Genomic DNA, 6000 nt, shown 5'->3' on the forward strand with positions numbered 1-6000 from the left:
TTTTTTTTGCAGTCTTGGTCTCGTCTCGGACTCGACCTTGTTTGCCCTCGGTCTTGTCTCACACTTGAAGGTGCTTGAACTTGGTCTTGTCTCGGACTTGAAGGTGCTGGGACTTGGACTTGAAGGCGCTTGGACGTGGTCTTGTCTCGGTCTTAAAGGCGCTTGGATTTGGTCCTGTCTCGGTTTTGAAGGGGCTTGGACTCGGTTTTGTCTCGGACTTGAAGGCGCTTGAACTCAGTCTTGTCTCGGTTTTGAGGGCACTTGGACACGGTTTTGTCCCGGTCTTGAATACGCTTGGACTCGGTCTTGTTTCAGACTTGTAGGTGCTTGGACTCGGTCTTGTCTCGGTCTCGAGGTCTGACACTTGATGGGTGGTAAAATCGAGATAGATTTATAAAAACATTGACATATATGTGCCAAAATAACTGTAAAGTACAATAAATGTCATGACTTGATCTGGTCTCAGACTTGAAGGTGCTTGGACTCGGTCTTGTCTCGGTCTTGAAGGCGTTTGGACTCGGTCTTGTCTCGGTCTTGAAGGCGTTTGGACTCGGTCTTGTCTCGGTCTTGAAGGCGTTTGGACTCGGTCTTGTCTTGCTTTTGAAGGTGTATGGATTTGGTCTTGTCTTTGTTTTGAAGGCACTTGGACTCGGTCTTGTCTTGGTCTTGAAGCTGCTTGGACTTCGGTCTTGTCTCAGACTTGAAGGCGTTTGGACTTGGTCTTGTCTCAGTCTTGAAGGTGCTTGGACTCGGACTCAGTCTTGTCTTGGTCCTGAGGTCAGACACTCGATTCAAGACTCGAGGGATAAAATGGAGATAATTTTTAAATTTTTAAAAATAAATCTAACATTATATGCCAAAATAACTGTATAATACAGATAAATGTCAAAAATTACAAAGATGGTCTTGAGTTGTTCTAGATGGGCCGTGGTCTTAGTCTTGTCTCGGTCTCGACCCTCAGTCTCGGGGCCCTGTGGTCTTGGACTGGTCTAGGTTCCGATTGGTGCGGTGAGTGTTTTCAGTTTGAGAGAAAAATTTGTATGTTAAACTTGTGTAAGTGAAACAAACAAAACTCCAGGTCTGTTTGTGATGAGGAAACGACATTATAACATCAGAAAACAGTGTAACATGGGCCCTTTAAGATGGCATATGTCCATTAAAGGGTTACACAACATTTCTTAAAAGGCCAACAATGACTACCACATATCTGCAATGTTTGCCAATTTCCCCCAGCACTTTTCAAGTTCCTGTCCTACTTTTACAGAGGTCATGAGTGAATCCAACTACCCTGACCCCAATCAGACTTAGTGTCTCAGCGCGCTTGATTTCTTGCCATCCTAAAAGCCCGCAGATCTCATGACCTGGCACGACCCTGATGTCTCTGCCCTGATGCTCACTCATGCATTCTACGAGACGGCCTCCACATTTGTCTGCTGGAGAGACAATCCCATCAGCGAGTGTTTTCCTTATATGTGGATGGAGCCTTCACAAACCCTGCTAACATTTACCCAGGCGTGATGCTCCTGGCCCGCTCGCCAATTTTAAGGCTTCATTTAATAAATTTAGGCAGGTCTGGCGGAGAGAGGGAGCGCTCGGATGCAGGCAGACTGAGAGAAATCCTCTGAGTGACACATGGGATCAAGAGAAGGAAAAGAATGTGGAGTGCCATTTTCTGAGCTGTGTTATAACGCTGTTTCTCCATCACAATCATATCTCAAATTTAGACTTAATTTGGTGGGATACTTGGTGCAAACATTAGTGATTTTAATTTTATTTACAATTTTGTACAATTTACACAATAATAATGAATCTTTATTTATAAAGCACGTTTAAAAACAAGGTTTACAAAGTGCTGCAATGAATAATACAAAAAGCATAAAAATAGCACACAGAAAACATACAAAAACAGACAATGATGCAAACAATCCAATTAATTATGATAAATAAATAATAAGAAATAGAATTAAGATAAATAAGGAATAATCAGTCAAGCTAAAACCAGTTAAGGAAGGTCTACCTATGGGTTTTAAGAAGTGATGTAAAAGACGATACTGAATTTTTTTTTTTTTTTTCTGATACATTATTTCAGCAAAATAAAGGTATTTTCTTATGTTTTCATTTGTCAAGTATTAATTTCTGTGTACATTAGATGAGTTTTGGCCCAGTGTACGACATGGTTGGTAGGAAACAGTTATTGAATTATCTAACGTGATGTCAGGATTTCCCTCGAGGAAATTGCCAATTTGGGGAAAAAAATTTCAAAATACAATAATATCAACTGTGTTTTACTAAAATGAGTAGTCTAAACTGCCATATGCACTTTAAGATGTGATCATTTCTCAAACTGAAAACACTGCAGAAAGTGCTCCACTGTGTTTTTAAAATCCGAATGCCAGCAAAATGAGAGACACATGGGATAACGAACGTGGGGAGTCATTTCCTAATTTATGTTAAAACGCTGTTTCTTCATCACAATCATATCTGGAGTTGTGTTTTGTTTCATTCACACATATTTACACTCAAATCCTTCATATTTAAAGTGTGCATGAAGTTCTGATGATTCTCAAATCTGGACTTAATTTGGTGGGACAAAGTGATTTTAGTTTTACTATCAGTGAATTCTATCCAAAATATCGATAAACAAGAAAGACATTTTTTCAACAAATTAAAGGTATTTTCTAATGTTTTCATTTGTCAAGTCATAATTTCTGTGTATATTGGGGGAGTTTTGGCCCAGTGTAATATTGTTGCTAGGTAACAGTTATTGAATTACTAAGTGTAATGTCAGGATTTCCAACCAGGGAGTTAAATTTGAAACCTAAAAAATTGCCGATTTGGGAAAATATTTAGTAAAATCATAAATACAATTATATTAACTGTGCTTTACTAAAATTAGTAGTCTAAACTGCCATATGCACTTTAAGATGTGATATGAAAACACTACAGAAAGTGCTCCACTGTGTTTTTAAAAATTTAATGCCAGCAGAATGAAAGACACATGAGATAACGAGAAGGAAAAGAACGTGGGAAGTCATTTCTTGATCTACTGCATGTTATTTACACTCAAATCCTGCATATTTAAAGTGTGTTTGAGAGGCTCTGATGATTCTCAAATTTGGACTTAATTTGATGGGATACTCAGTGTAAACATAAAGTATTTCAGTTTTACTAGTAGTGAATTCTGTCCAAAAGTTTGATACAATTTACACAAGAAACACATTTTTCTGATACATTATTTCAACTAAATAAAGATATTTTCTTAGGTTGTCATTTGTCAAATCATAATGTCTGTGTACATTGGAGGAGTTTTGGCTGTTCCTTCATCAGTCAGGAGTTGTGTTTTATTTCATTCACACATGTTTACACTAAAATTTTTGATTATTAATGTGTGTATGAGAGGCTCTGATGATTCTCAAATTTGGACTTAATTTGGTGGGATACTCGGGGTAAATATAAAGTATTTCAGTTTTACTAGCAGTGAATTCTGTCCAAAATTTCGATACAATTTACACAAGAAACACATTTTCTTTCTGATACTTTAAACGTTATTTCAACTAAATAAAGATATTTTCGTATGTTTTCATTTGTCAAATCATAATTTCTGTGTACATTAGAGGAGTTTTGGCCCAGTGTACGATATGGTTTCTAGGTAACAGTTTTGAAAATCCCTAGTGTCTTGTCATTATTTCCAGGAAATAAAATTTGAAACCTAAAAAATTTGGGAAAAATTCAAAATATTTAGTCAAACCTTAAATGCAATGCAATTAACTATGCAATTAATTAACTATGCTTTACTAAAATTAGTAGTCTAAACTGCCACGTGCACTTTAAGATGTGATATGAAAACACTACAGAAAGTGCTCCACTGTGTTTTTAAAAATGTAATGCCAGAAGAATGAAGAATGAAGAATGAGTTTTGCGTATGACAGGTTCTGCTGATTCTCAAATTTAGACTTAATTTGGAGGAATACTTGTTGCAAACATAAGTGATTTTAGTTTCACTATCAGTGAATTTTATGCAAAATTTCAGCACAATTTACACCAGAAACACATTGTTCTGAAACATTATTTCAACAAAATAGAGGTATTTTTCTTATGTTTTCATTTGTCAAATCACAGTTTCTGTGTACATTAGAGGAGATTTGGCTGTTTCTCCATCACAGTCATACCTGGAGGTGTGTTATGTTTCATAATTCACACTCAAATCCTGCGTATTTAAAGTGTGTATGAGAGGCTCTGATGATTCTCAAATTTGGACTTAATTTGGTGAGATACTTAGTGTGAACATAAATTATTTATTTTTACAATCAGTGAATGCTGGCCAAAAGTTTGGCATAATTTACATAAGAAACACATTTTTCTGATACATTATTTCAAATAAAGATATTTTCTTATGTTTTCATTTGTCAAATCATAATTTCCATGTACATTAGATGAGTTTTGGCCCAATGTACGAGGTAGGTAACAGTTTTGAAAATCCCTAGTGTCTTGTCATAAATTTCCAGGAAATATAATTTAAAGCCTAAAAAATTGTCAAAATATTTAGTCATATCTTAAATACAGTTATATTAACTTAATAAAATGGGTAGTCTAAACTGCCATATGCACTTTAAGATGTGATCTGAAAACACAACAGGAAGTGCTCTACTGTGTTTTTAAAATTCAAATGTTGGGAGAATGAGAGACACAGGGAATAAAGAGGAAAAGGAAAAGAACGTGGGGAGTCATTTCCTGATCTACTGTAGGTCATAATGCTGTTTCTTTGTCACATTCATACCTGGAGTTGTTTCATTCCTACATAATTACACACACATCCTGTATATTTAAGTGTCATGTGGATACAGGAAGTGCTCCATTGTGTTTTGAAAATTCAGACGCCGGCAGAATGAGAGAAATCCTCTGAGTGACACATGGGATGAAGAGAGGGAAGAGAATGTGGGGCTCTGAAAAGCAGAGAGGAGGGGGAATCCGACCATCTGTGCATCAAAGGTGTGGCTGTGATTGTTTCTGAACAGCGCACTTGAATATAAATGTTCTTATTTCCATCCTGTCTGGGGAGAGTTGGCTTGGTCTTCTTATTTTTGGAGCTTTAATCTAACAGAATGTGAGCCAGAGAAACAAGTCTGCATTGCTGTTGTGTTGCTGAACCCTGTTACACTTGAACAATCTGCTCTTGTGTGAAGCATGGTAATTATCTCCCAGAATTATGTGGGGAGCTTGACGGCGTTTAGTGAAAATTACAAACTTTTATGTCTTTAAAGTTGTCTCTTGGCGCAGTCTTATCTACAGTAAGCTGGCGGAATTTTTAGCTTTTTAAGGGGCCCATGTTACGTCTTTTTTTTTTCTGAGCTATGTTATAATGTTGTTTCCTCGTCACAGACAGACATGGAGTTGTGTTTTGTTTCATTCATGTGTGACCTAAGGTACTGTTTGTTTCAATAAATAAATAAAAACGCCCAAGGCCACAGGTAAGTCTGTAAATAAAAGGACAGAGACCTGACTTAAAATATGTAATTAAAATGTATTAAAAGACTAAAAGGTGCAAGGGAAAATTGAAAATCATTTGTTTCTACAAAAGAACCAACAGTGGGGAAAACGATAAAATGCCCAATATTAATAAACTCTACTAAAGTAAGAATAAAAACTTGCAGCCCCTGGGCCTAGGAACCAAGTCCTGAAAACAGAAATAAATATTACAAATTAACCAAAGAAGGACGACTTGAGAGGGGGCAGCCCCAACAAAAGGAAAAGTGTTACTATGCAATCACATCAAAATAACTTAAAAACCCAAAGTGCAAACACAAAGATACAACTAAACCTAATTAACTAAAAGTACGACCTGGGAACTTAAACCAAACTAAAGCTAAAAGCACAGGGACGGCAACGATAAAAAACATGTTTAACGCTAAAATATATGATATATAACTTTTAAACGAACAATATAAAATAAATCAAACCAAGAAAAACCCAAAAAACAGAACCTAAAAACACAACAAAACA

Source organism: Boleophthalmus pectinirostris, unplaced genomic scaffold (genome assembly GCF_026225935.1).
Source record: "Boleophthalmus pectinirostris isolate CB_2022bp ecotype Guang Dong unplaced genomic scaffold, ASM2622593v1 HiC_scaffold_2, whole genome shotgun sequence".
Classification (NCBI taxonomy): domain Eukaryota; kingdom Metazoa; phylum Chordata; class Actinopteri; order Gobiiformes; family Gobiidae; genus Boleophthalmus; species Boleophthalmus pectinirostris.